Source organism: Beta vulgaris, chromosome 6 (genome assembly GCF_026745355.1).
Source record: "Beta vulgaris subsp. vulgaris cultivar EL10 chromosome 6, EL10.2, whole genome shotgun sequence".
Classification (NCBI taxonomy): Eukaryota; Viridiplantae; Streptophyta; class Magnoliopsida; order Caryophyllales; family Amaranthaceae; genus Beta; species Beta vulgaris.
The window spans coordinates 57,277,496-57,290,943 of NC_079207.1; positions in this window are offsets into that span (position 1 = coordinate 57,277,496).

Sequence of the window (13,448 nt, forward strand, 5' to 3'; positions counted from 1 at the left end):
AAATATAAAGGTTGAGGATTCGAAACTGTACTGTATTAGTTTCTCAATTGGTGGACCTATGTGGCTATGTGCCTATGTTGAAATCTCGATATGTCGTATGCATTGCATGTGATGGTTACATGCCCATAAATTTTTTGTAAGATCAGCTTAATGGCGAGATGTCGGCGGATGCTACTCTTTTGTTCTATATTGAAGGGTTTTTTTTTTTTTTTGATATGAGCCACAAAAGCAGTACAAAGTATAAAGAAGGGGAGGGGAGATTTGAACCTGTAACATATCGTTCACAGTATCTCAATCTTAACCACGAGGCCAAGACATCATTGGTGATATTGAAGGCTTTTAACGAGAGAACACAAAATTTACTAAATTGTTGATGGGATCTTAAATCAACGAGGTTACATGGCTCGAGTAACTACTCGAGTTTTTCTAAAGAGATGATATGACAAAGTCATTTTTTCTAAAGGGATGTGGTTTGGTTAGAATAATGATTCTTTAGTAAATAATTATGTATGTCTTACGTACGTAGGTGTCATGTCAATATGTGGAGACTTAGTAACCTGCATCTGACGTAAATAACTTTCCACACATTTTAATAATAATATAAATTAAGGGCATTATCTCCATTTCATTATGAAAATGTCATGTGATTTGCAATGTATTACAAAAATTCGCAACTGCATCTCTATTAAGTAAAAACTAATATGAAGCTGGTTAAATAGAGTAGTATGGACGTAATGTTAATTCATGTGATTTATAAAAAAAATGTCACTATAGAAAAAAATAAAATAAAAGATGAATAGATATAGATTATGAAGTTTAATTATATGAAAAAAGGTTACTATGTTACAAATTGAAAATTTCATGATGACAAACTAATGTTGGAAAGAGTGATTATGATAAAAAAAAAAAAAGGTAAATTGTGGTAGATAGTAAATATATAGTGTAATTTAATATTTTAAAAAGTTATGAAAAAAGAGCCATCATGTTAAATAAACGGATTTGATCCATAATAATATTAGTGTGAACCAGATCCACGTAAAAATAACTCTTTTATTTATTAGACGAGATGTGGCGTTGTAAAAAAAAAACAAAAAGGATCTCAAGTGTCTTAATAAGCAATTAGTAGATCATGGACCAAGGTGTAGGATGAGCATCCTACACCAGCTCCAAAACGCAAGGCAATAAGAATGAAACACACCATTCAACATGCAAAAAAGTAATTGATTTGACAGCTAATGTACATTCCCATTACATCCAGTGTACATGTCAAAAATACAAAAAGTAACTGATTTGACAGTTACTGTTCACCATTTAATAACTGATTTGATGTCCCCCCATATACTGTTCACTACTTCTCTCTTTTCCACACTCTACCTCCTTGTACATTCTTTGCTTCGTGGTTGTTCATTAACAAAATTAAAATGTACAATGACAACCCCCTAGCTGAAAGTAACTCAATTCCTGAAGTTGATGTCAAGTGAGTAATTTGCAATATTTGTACACTGGGTGTGTTGATGTTTGTTTACTAATGAAATTCAATATGTACAATTACAGTCTCATACCAAAATTCACCACTTTTCTCTTTTCCACACCCAACCTCCTTGTACATCCTTGGCTTCGTGGTTGTTCATTAATAAAATCAAAATGTACAATGACAACCCCCCAGCTAAAAGTAACCTAATTCATGAAGTTGATGTCAAGTGAGTAATTTGCAATCTTTGTAAACTGGGTGTGTTGATGTTTGTTCAGTAATGAAATTCAATATGTACAATTACAGTCCCATACTGAAATATGTCAAGTAAGTAATTTCCATTCTTTGTACACTGGTGTATTTGATGTTTGTTCACTAATGAAATTCAATATGTACAATTACAATCTCATATCGAAATTCAATAAAAGCACAATGTACATTGATGGTCATTGCTTTGATCACTGAAAATCCCCAAATGTACACTCGTAGATTATTGTACACCAAACCATATGCATTTGTACATTAAAAAAATTGTTTCACATGATGAGAGAGAAAGTGTTGGTCCACTTTCAAAAATACTGCCAAAAGTCAGCCACATGGGCAAGGTGTAGGATGCTCATCCTACACCTCGGTGTATGATCTAATTTGCGCTTAACAAGTACTTTTAGCCCAACAAATTGTTTCCAACTGGCGTACACGACAATTATACTCTATACTTGTTCAATTTTTCATTATATATATACTTGCCTAACCTCAAAAGTCCGTGATTGGGTTGAAAACTATCAATCACGGATTCATGTTATTGTTTTGGATCCAATCAAGGAACTTAATCTGTGTATTAACAATGCTATGGCAAAACAAAATACTCCACCTTATAATATAATATAACTAGTTATTAGGCCCGAGTTATGCTCCGGGTAAAAAAAAAATTCATTTATTAATATAATACTTTATGATAATAACACTAAATACAATTTAGCCTAGTGGTTAGAACTTTAGTATATGTACTTGAGGTCTCACGATCAAACCTTATACAATGCAATTTCTTAATTTTTTATTGTACGTGGATTACATAAACTAAAACTCTCTAGGGAGAGCGCCACGTGGCACAGTTTCTTCTTTTCCCACGCCTTTTAATATATTTGTATAGATGCTTGTATTTTATTTTGAGTGTTCTAAAAGATTTTTTTTATAAATATTTCTATTTTTAACGCACTATAATAAATAAGATTAAAAAGGGTAAGTGAAATTACCTCTTTTACATCCAAAATTTGCCCTATTTGTTTAAAAGGGCAAAAAATTATTTGTCCTCAAGATTGCCACGATAAGACCATTGTATTAGCCTTATAGGTCAAAAGTACAAAATTTACCCTCTTTATAAAATTTAAATGAACAAACTTAGATTTTGCCCTCTTAGTTATGCAAATAGGGGAACTTTCATTGCCTTTTTTTGTTTTACAAACATCTATGGCAACAAAGAGGGCAATATATATATGTGTTAAGAACATATATTCCATACAAAGAGGGCAATTTATGTCTTTTTTTTTTGCCTTCTTTTTATTTTCACAATGCAAGTTCATTGTTACCTAAGCATATATTTATAGCGCAAAATTTAATAAACTCAAATATTTATATACAAATCACCTATTATATAAAATAAAATAGAGTTCGTATTGTGTCGGACGAGTCCGGCACAATCAGCCTGTCGGGCCACTTCACTTGAGTTTCAGGTAGTCTTCATTTTTTTTCAGGTAGTCTTCATTTTTTTTCAGGTAGTCTTCATTTTTTTCAGTTAGTCTTAATTTTTTTTCAGTTAGTCCATTATTTCTTTCAGTTGGCCCATTATTTCTTTCAGTTGGTCCATTATTTGTTTCAGTTGGTCCATTATTTGTTTCAGTTGGTCCATTATTTGTTTCAGTTGGTATACATATTACGAAACAAAGTCCAACTGAAACAAAACAAAGTCCAACTGAAACAAAACAAAGTCCAACTGAAAATGGAAAATAGGAAAAGAATGAAGACTGAAATTAAGAATTTCATGAAGAAAACCCTCATACCCAATTTCACCATTAAACAATCCGACGCTTCAAACTGCAAACTCAACGGCCGGAATCTTTTACTAGAAGAATTGAATAGAGTGAATGCAGAGAATAAGAGGCTTACAGAAATGTTAACTGTAGTGTGTGAAAACTACAATGATTTGAAGAGGCAAATGGTGGATTACATGACTAAGAGTTCAAGTAATGAGGTTAACAATGTTAACAAGAAAAGAAAAACAGACAATGCTACTCTTCTTGTTGCAAACAATAATAATGTTGAGACCACCAGTTCAAGTGATGAAGAAGATTCATATGAGAAACAACCTAAAGAAGAGACTATTAAAGCTAAGATCACAAGGGTTGTTGTTCGAACTGAAGCGTCTCCGGCGTTCTGGAACTCAACAAATGGGGCCACCGGCGGCGAGTCTCCAGCATCGGTGAGGGTGGGTTTTTTGCTGCGTTTTTTGAGTCCCATTTTTTTGGGTTGTTATGGAGGAGAGAGAATGTGGGAAAGTTAGGGGTTTTGGGGAGGTGAAAAGTGTTGGGAAAATGGTGATGATTGAGCTTTGTGAAGGGCCAAAGGAGACGGTGTTTTGAGGTCACTGGGTCAGCCCGTCTGACAGTAAGTATTTGGTCAGACGGTCTGACCCAATACTTTCACAATAAAATATTCTCGAGTATGGGATAACACTTCTTCACCTACTGACAGAGCTTGGCATATACTAGATCCGTAGATCACACCAAGGCTCTTTAAGACAATGTTAGAGCACATATCAATGAGCAAATTGAGACATTGATTCATAGTCTCCAATTACTTCAAATTAATGGATGTACATTAATATTTGTCGTACAAAGAAAATTTATCTTAGGTTAATTGCCCTTCAAGAAGCAATTATGTATAGTCGAGTTGATATATCTGGGAAAGACATCTAGAAGCAAGCATCCAAGCAACCGTCTAAATTGATATAACACACAAGTACATGTTACAGGAAAGCACCTTGAATCAAAACATACGAGTCATGTACACAATTGTTGACGCCATATCTTCTGGTTTGTGTCTGATAAAAATATAAATTAAGAAAATACCAGACATTCAAGTTGTACAAAGGTGCAATGTTGTATTTGGAGGGATGATGGTGCTCATTATGCTCAGCATATCAATTCAATGCTATACATTACTTAACAGAAGAGGGTGGTAAATGTAACTGCATATTTGAAAACTTACCCGGTAAATGTCACTCGATAATCCCCGATCCTCGTCATAATCAATTGAATTTGATTTTTCAACTTTTCCTCTCTGATATTTCCCTTGCTTCCTTCTCCTTTTGTGCAGTTTCAACTTTCATTTGATCGATTTCATTTCGCAAATTTTCTTGTCACTCCGAAGTTGATCCATCTCAGCTTGCATCACTGCTTTCCTTTTTTCACTTGTACCGGGTGGCCTTAACCTAGCCCTCATGCATAACCCGAGCAATAGCCAATAACCTATGTGATAGGCCTCCTCTAGAGAAAGATGTCAGCACCCTTTGCTGTAATCTCATCCTCATGCAGTTTTCAAACCTCTTTAGCACCAATTGAGCTTCATCATCAAATTTTTCATTCTTATGCCTTTATGTAATTCAATTATAGAGTAAGATAGTGTACAACAAAAATATATAACGAAATAAAGAAAAAACTACCTCTTATTCATCTTCTAGATCTTTATGTAGTTGGGCACATTGGATCGGTGTGATGTGGAAGTCGATGCTTCAGTGGTAATAACATCTCCAAGGACCTCATCATCCTCTTCAACTCCTACATAAATCCATGTTAAGAGTTCAGAATTTTCGAAATTAAAGAACATGCATATGGAGTGACATTATAACTCCTGATGGAGGGATCTGTCAAATTTCATGTCATTAATCCATAATCAGGAGCTTATCCTCCTCTTAGCATTGGCATACAAATAATTTAGGTAGTTCTTGAATTGATTTAAGGATGAAAACTGTTTTTAGAGGAACTTCTATTACACTTGCAATCCTGGATTTCTCACCAATCACTAAACATTACTAGCTGTTTAAGATAACAAATTTGATTCAGATGAACATGCCATATGTGTAGATAAACTACCAAAACATAATCAGCCATCAATTGAATTTAGTGAAATGCAAGGCTTAAGATGCTATTGCCGAAGTGTCATGAAGCTTTGATGCTCCAACTCTATCTCAATTTGGCATACATTACATGCATACACTCTATCTCTTTCATTATTTCTATCCATCATGTTGAACTTTGTTTCCATCTGATTCATATACCGAGAGTAAAATACATGTCATTCCGTTTGTATGTAGGCTTCTGCTATAAAGCCTTCGGGCGAGCCTTATTCTATGAATATGACTATAGTACGCATTTCCCTCTCAAATCGCCACATCGAGCGAAATTGCACCGGACCCGCAAGCAAAGCCTCATGAGGTAAGTGCAGTGGTGGGTGCACCATAACGTTAAAAAATCTTGGAACATAGATATTCTTTCAAGTTTACAAAGAGTAATGGCAATATCTTTTTCCAGCTTTTCTAAGACTCTCATAGTTAGGACCTTTGAGCATAGTTGTTTTGAAAATATGCTTAGCTTAATTAATGGCTCAAAAACCTGTTTTGGTAAAATTCCTTGAAATGTCAGTATTAACAATTCTTGCTTGGGGATCCTTTCTCTCTCTCTCTAACTCTCTCTCGACTCCATACCAGAAGCCCTAAAAAAAACCCCGCCGCACACCTTCAACCCTAGAGGGCTCGACTGCCGCGCGAGCCTCCTCGGGCTCCTCAGCAGTCGAGCCCTCTGGTTCTCGTTCTTGTTCTCGTTTGTGTTTTTAGTCTGCCGCCATCCCGTCGAGGCCAGCCGCCGCTCGTTCCTGCTTTCCCTTGGTTCGTCGTCAACCATCCCGTCGAAGCCCGCCGCTGCCGCGCCCAGTTATTTCCCCTCCCCGTTCCCCTGGTTCGTCGTTCGAAGTGATTAGGTTTAGGTATCCCCTCCCCTTCCCCGGTTCTCTTGAGGTATTTAGGTCTAAGTCTCCCCTTCCCCGCTCCCCTGTTTTGGTTTCGACGTAAGTGGATCTTAGTGCCCCTTCCCCGTCCCCTGTTTTGGTTTCGAGTAAGTAGATCTTAGTGCCCCTTCCCCGTCCCCTGTTCTACGTTCGAGTTTAGTCTTAGATTAGTTCCCTTTCCCGTTCCCCTTTGTGTTAGCTGCTAGTATGTTGAGTTTCGCCAAGGAAGCACTTGTTAGGTGCGTGTAGGTTACATACAGTTTGCAGGTTGTGCGGTGTTGTTGTAGGCGTGTTTTCATGATTCGGGTGGTGGTTTACTTAGCTTGTTTCTGTTATGTTTTTTGCTTTAGTCTTAGTTTAGATATATCTAGATCCATTTACCCGTCCCGTATGGAGTATGGCTGTTTTTGGGTGCTTGTTAGTATGGTTAGGTGGGTAATAAGAGGTTCTTGGGTTTTGCAGAAAGGATGTTCTCATTTTATATCTGTTGTGGTTCGATCTTTCGGGTTAGAGATTGCAAGGCTGGATCTTCGGATCCATAGTTTAGGTGAATTACTGTATCATAATTCACCCTTAGTTATTATTATAGTGCTGACTTTCAGAGTCATCACACTGCAAAAATGCATCTAGTGGGAGGCCCTCTAATTTCATTTGGGGCAAGTTTAAAATTTTGACCTCCACGTGTTTCGAGTTTCAGTCTTATGAGACTAAACTCTGGTTACCCTCGCAAGAGGGTCAGAAGTCACCAAAGGACGTGACTTCTTTGTTACTTCTATAGGTAGAATCCCAGGAAGTAAATTTCGTTCAAGGACCTTGGGATTTCTCATCTAGCAGATATTGGTGTCTGCTAGTTGCGACGTGGCAGTCTATTTTCGAAGATCGTCCGAATTTCATCTATCAACAGGGTTCCTTTCATATCATGTCTTCTTTAGGAAGACATTCAACCCAGCTCCACCTATCATCGCTCGCGACAAGTTTTAATTGGATCAGATATGTAATAGTTAGTTTGAGTTTGGTAGCGTATGTAACAGCATATGCGGCTCGTGTTTGCTTTGTTTTCTGTTTGGATGTATTAGCCTTAGCCTGTACTTTCTTTTTTAATTAATGTACGTTTTCCCGATGTCAAAAAAAAAAACAATTCTTGCTTCAATATATGACAATCATGACTTTTCCATCATTTGTACTTGCATATCGAGCTATATTAGAAGAATAAGCATCTGGAACATTCACCTTGGACAAGAAGTCACACACTTTTCTTCTCTCCAAGAAAGTCAATTGATATGGTGCTAAAGGGACAGAGTATTTGTTTTCACCAACCTTCATAGCTTGTAGCTTCTTATGCAAATTCAAATCCTTCAAGTCCAATCGAGCATTCAAGCCATCTTTTAACTTCTTATGAATATTCAGTACCATTGCTAAGATGCTTTCACAAGTATTCTTCTCAATGTGCATGATGTCAAGGTTATGGCGGATTAAAAGCTTACTCCAATAAGGGAGTTTGAAGAAAACACTTAACTTCCATTGATCAACTATATATCGATCATCTCGCTTCCGCTTGCGATCCTCTATTTTCCCAAACTTCACATTATAAAATTGAGATAAAGTCTCAAGTGTTTCATCTCCTGATAAAGGAGCAGGAGCTAGTATGTCTCCTTTCCACCAAAGAAAGATTTATTATCGTTTCTCCACCTATGATCAAGATCGAGAAACCTACATCGACCATAAAAAATCTCATTAGACCAATGGTATAAGTGCTTATGGCAAGTCTCCTGATGGCATGAAGGGCAAGCGAGCCTCCCGATCGTACTCCATCCCGACAAGCTAGCATATGCTGGAAAGTCACTAATAGTCCACAATAAAGTCGCCTTCATATTGAACTTTTCACGACTATAAGAATAAGTGTGATAACACTAGTTCTATTAATATTTGAAAAAAAATATTGTTTAGCATTCTAAGACCAAGCACATCAACTCTATTAGTTATTAATCCTAATTTTTACTTAACCCCTATTTCTCCCCAACCTCTAACCCTAACCATAACCCCTCCCCCACCCCGAACCCTAAACCCTATATTTCACTGCCAAAATGACTTTTTTTTGAAAAAATAGACGCCACCGACGATCCTTCAAGGGCATGAATTATGAGAAGCCCATCAAAACGAGTACCAATACGACGGTATTCTAGGCATGCTTTTTGAGACGGTCGATTTCATTAATTACTAAAACGACTTTTTCTGAAAAATGGACGCAACTGACGACCCTTAAAGAGCACTAATTTCGAAAATCCCATCAAAAAGAGTACTAATATAATGTTATTTTGGGAACGCTTCCTGAAGCAATATTAAACAACCGATTTAACCGCCACAATGATTTTTTTTCAGAAAACGGACGCCACTGACGTCCCTAAAGGACACGAATTTCGAGAAGGCCATTAAAACGAGTACCAATACAATGGTATTCTGGGCACGCTTCCTGAAGCAATCTTAAATGGCATACTTAACCACTATAATGATGTTTTTTTTTGAAAAACGAACGCCACCAACACTTAAAGGACACGGATTTCAAGAAGTCCATCAAAGACAAGTACTTCGTTAGGGTTTAGGGAGATAGAGAGAGGTTAATTATGGTCTTTTTAGAAAATAGGATTAATGACTAAAAGAGTTAACCTCCATTAGACATTAAGGATATTTTGATGTATTACCATGAAACTCGAAGGTACTTGATGAATTTTGAAAAGTGCGAGGGTACCTGGTGAATTTTTTGAAAACTCGGGGGTACTTAGTGAAAAAAAGATTAAAAAAAACACCAACTTTTGGAGCCAAAAGTATCAGAGATCCACAATGAAACAAAGCAGATTAGTAGACTAACATTCCAACATAGCCAAACGAACGAAAGAAAGTTGCAACCAATTAAGCCAAATAAAATAAACAAAATTACAACAAATAATTATAAAGGATGAATTCAAAACAAACAAAAAAAGCTAGTTAAAAAGATGGGAAAAAAACCCTAATCACAAAAAACAAAATTACAACAAACGAAATAAAAAACAAACAAATTACAAAAGACGTAATATAAATTTAATTTATAAAGCCCCCGATTTCGAAACATCCCCCCATCCCTCCACTCCTACTCCCGTCATAGCACCACCCCCTTCCATTTCGAGATCTCCTGGTGAATTTGCAAACAAGGTCTCGTTGAGTAACCTGAACAAGTTGCTTGCGACAGGGGTAGGGGAGGGGTGGGGTTCAAGGCTCGCAACAGGGGCAGGGGGATTAGGCTCGCGACGGGGGTAGGGGAGGGGTGGGGTTTCGGGCTCGCGGCGGTGGCTGGGGTTGGGCTCGCAACGAGGGCTGCATGGGGAGGGGGAGGGTCTGTTGGGGTGGGGCCGGGGCTGCAAGGGTGGTAGGAGGGTAGGGGAGGTGGGTTTGGGTTAGGTTAGGGTTAGTTAGGTTTAGGATTTAATTAGGTTAATTAGAGTTTATTTAGGGGTTAAGACTAACGGCGGTCAACGACGTTGGTCATTAAGGGTATAAGTATATTAGTTCGAAACTTAGGGGTACTTGGCGAATTTTAAAGAAATGGAGGGTATCAGGTGAATTTTTTGAAAGCTCGGGGTTAAAAAACCATTTAAAAAATGTTTGAAGAGTGATCGCATACATAATCATATAGTCTCGTAAAGATGTTCAAAGCGTGATTATGTACAAACTAATAGACTTGTAAGGTTATTGTTCCTATTTCAGACATATATATAAGAACTAGCTTTCCACCCGTGCAAAAATGCACGGGAGGTTTTATGTAGAAATGATTTGGAGCCGTGTATAATGTACGACAACATTATTTTGTATATTAAGTAGTTGTTTTTATTCGAAATATATTGAATCTGTGATTATTAGAATCCATGTCCATGTATTTAAGATTAAAAGAATATAAAAAGTAAAATTATTCTTAATATATATAAAAATCCTTTGTTACAACATTTTGAACTTCAAAAATATCGTAATCGTGATATATATATTTATAATTACGTAAATGAAACAAAAAACACGTTAAAATGCGGGGGAATACTTTGCTTATAAATTTAAGATTTTAGGATGTTTCTCCTAAAATCATGATTTGAATAGTAGCTGGTTGATTTCAAGTTTTCATAATCATATCGTGTATTAAAAATAAATTTTAAAACCGACTTACGACCCGTATGTTCAGTGATTGATGTAGCTAATGTCATGATAACACATGTGACCAACCAACTTTTTTTTTGTTGCTTAGCAAAGGTTTGCTTTCTCTTAGTTGGTTTTAGGTTGTAACTATTTGCTCTAATTAATTTTATTACTTGCTTAGCAAAAAAAACTTTCTTAAACAAAAAAAGTTAAAAGAAGAAGCTTTTGTTCTGCCTATCGTTTTATACAGAGGCTCATATAAAAACACAATGCGCAGCACTACTGTCACTCAATCATGCAACAACTTTCACTCCTTGCTTTCTGCAGTTTCGCTCAACTCCTCTCTCTTATTAAACTATCTTATTACAATTTTTTTTAATGATATGATTATCCAAATTGTATTAAAAAACAATCTCAAAGTTTATATAGCATGATTTTCATCAAAGTGAATGGGGTTATCTCTAAATTTCTAAGTGAAAAAATTAATTTAAAGAGACAATCACTCAAGAAAATTATACAAATATGGTATTTTTTTCTTGATTTGCCTTTTATTTCTTAATCACCATATGATCTGTTTTTTTCCATATTCTTTTCGATTTTTATAATTGTATTGTAGAACAATTTCAAACTTCTATATTTACATTCCAACATACTCGTGAATGAGCGAGGTGTATCTCGTAATTTTAGGTTGAAATATTTATTATGGCTTTGTGATCAAAAAATTTAGAATCTTGTAATGAGAATAGTTTAAAACTGGCTTACGACCTTGTGCTGTAAGATTATGACTTGTGAATTATCTATATTAGTAGTATGATTGTTCTTGTTTATTAGAACGGGCCTTATAAAAAATGGACCTGCTTAGAGTCATTTATTTAACTTTAACTAACTTTTTAGCGGTAAAACTTGTCTCGTAGATACTTTAAACTCACGTAATTTTATGCCATTGTTCCTTATAGTCAATTTTAAATGTCTATATCAATTTCTTTACACACAAAAACAAAGAATAGCCCCCCTAATACCATGGTTCTCATGTGTGAGTGGACATAATATATGCTACTAATAAATTTGTTCGAAAATTTTTAGTATAGGTTTTTGACCCCTGCAAATTACATGGGAATGATAAATATAAGATTTTATGATAGTTTCGCCAAAAATATGTTGTAAAGTTCATAAATATTTACCGAAAATTTATAATTAAGCCAATGTATTAAATATTATTTAATCAAAGTAAAGAGTTATTACGTTTTCCATCATTTTTTAAAAAAAACATGTGAGTTTATTTATCAAATAGACAATATATTTCATTTATATATCTTTCCTTAAGACGCTCCTTATGAAATTAGGATCTAAATTTCGAGCACCAAGTCAATAACTCTTGTATGATTTTTAGTACTGAAATTATGATTGGTCGTACTGTTAGATATATCCAATAAAGGGCTCTTATGAGTTAACAATATAATGTTTTTTTCTTATTGTTATGTAGCACAATCCACAAAAATATTATTCAACTATATCTAAAAGCATACATCATATATCAAGTACGTACATTATGCATCAAAAGAGAAAACCCAATTTTTTAACCTGATAATTAGTTATGTATACATCAAAAAATAAAAACCATAGTAATATGTTTAAAAATTGTATTTTTTTTATATAACCTTAATATCAACTTATACAATAAGATATCAGACTTTATTTTCAACTCTTTATATCAAGCTTTATATACAATACTTTATAAGTTGTTACACTTTATAGCAAACTTATACAATTGTTTGTATTCAGATTATTCAGGGAACTTAAATGAGATGCATTCTTTCTTCCTATTCCTTATATTGATGTACCATATATTAAAATTTTTTATGAACAATTATCCATTACCAACAGCCATTCTTCTTCCTCTTTGATTCTCCATCAAAACCCTCCAAAAATTAAGTCCAAAAAATACGCCTACTCATCTTCTAAAATCTAGAGCCTTCAAGCAAATCAAATTACAATCTCTCATTTATAAGTAGCTACATTTTTATACTTTAAAGCCACAAATTATCAATCAAAATTATACTCCAACATCTTGAATTGTTATCTTCTCAAGTCATCGACTTTTGCAACAACAACAATTATAAAACTCACGCATGTGGGTTTTGTAAAGAAATTAAGCCTTTGATTATCTTTATGCTCTTTGCATTTGAAGCATGGTTACTATAATCCCTTAATGCAACCAAGGTGTACATCATTCCATCTACAAAGTGAAGAAGATTTAAAGACCGCATGCAAAATCACAAATCTGTGAAGGAGTTGGATTGAGTGGAGTTCGAAGAAATTTTCTAAATGGGTCAATATAGGTTGGAATTATTTGGTAAGTTTATTTTTAAAAAAATGATTTTTGACTAATTATGATGAAATTTCCATGATTTTATGTTTGCATGTAGTTTTTAGCAATTAGTTATATCTTATAATTATAATACTAAAATGAGTCATATAATTCCTAAAATTGATAACAGTGAGTGGGAAGAATCAAAATTCAAATTATTTGAAACAATAACATGAGGTTGAAATGAAATAGTGACTATGCCAATCTATAGAAAATATTCTAATTTATATATTACAGTTAGTGAGTGAGAAACCTATTGAAAAAATCAAGATTCTAAATTTTAACCGTTAGTGAAAATTAATTTAATATATTAGTAGTATAACTGTCATTTAGGAATTTAGAATTGAAATTGAAATTAGGATGAATGCACATTCTAATTTTCTGGACAATCAGTTT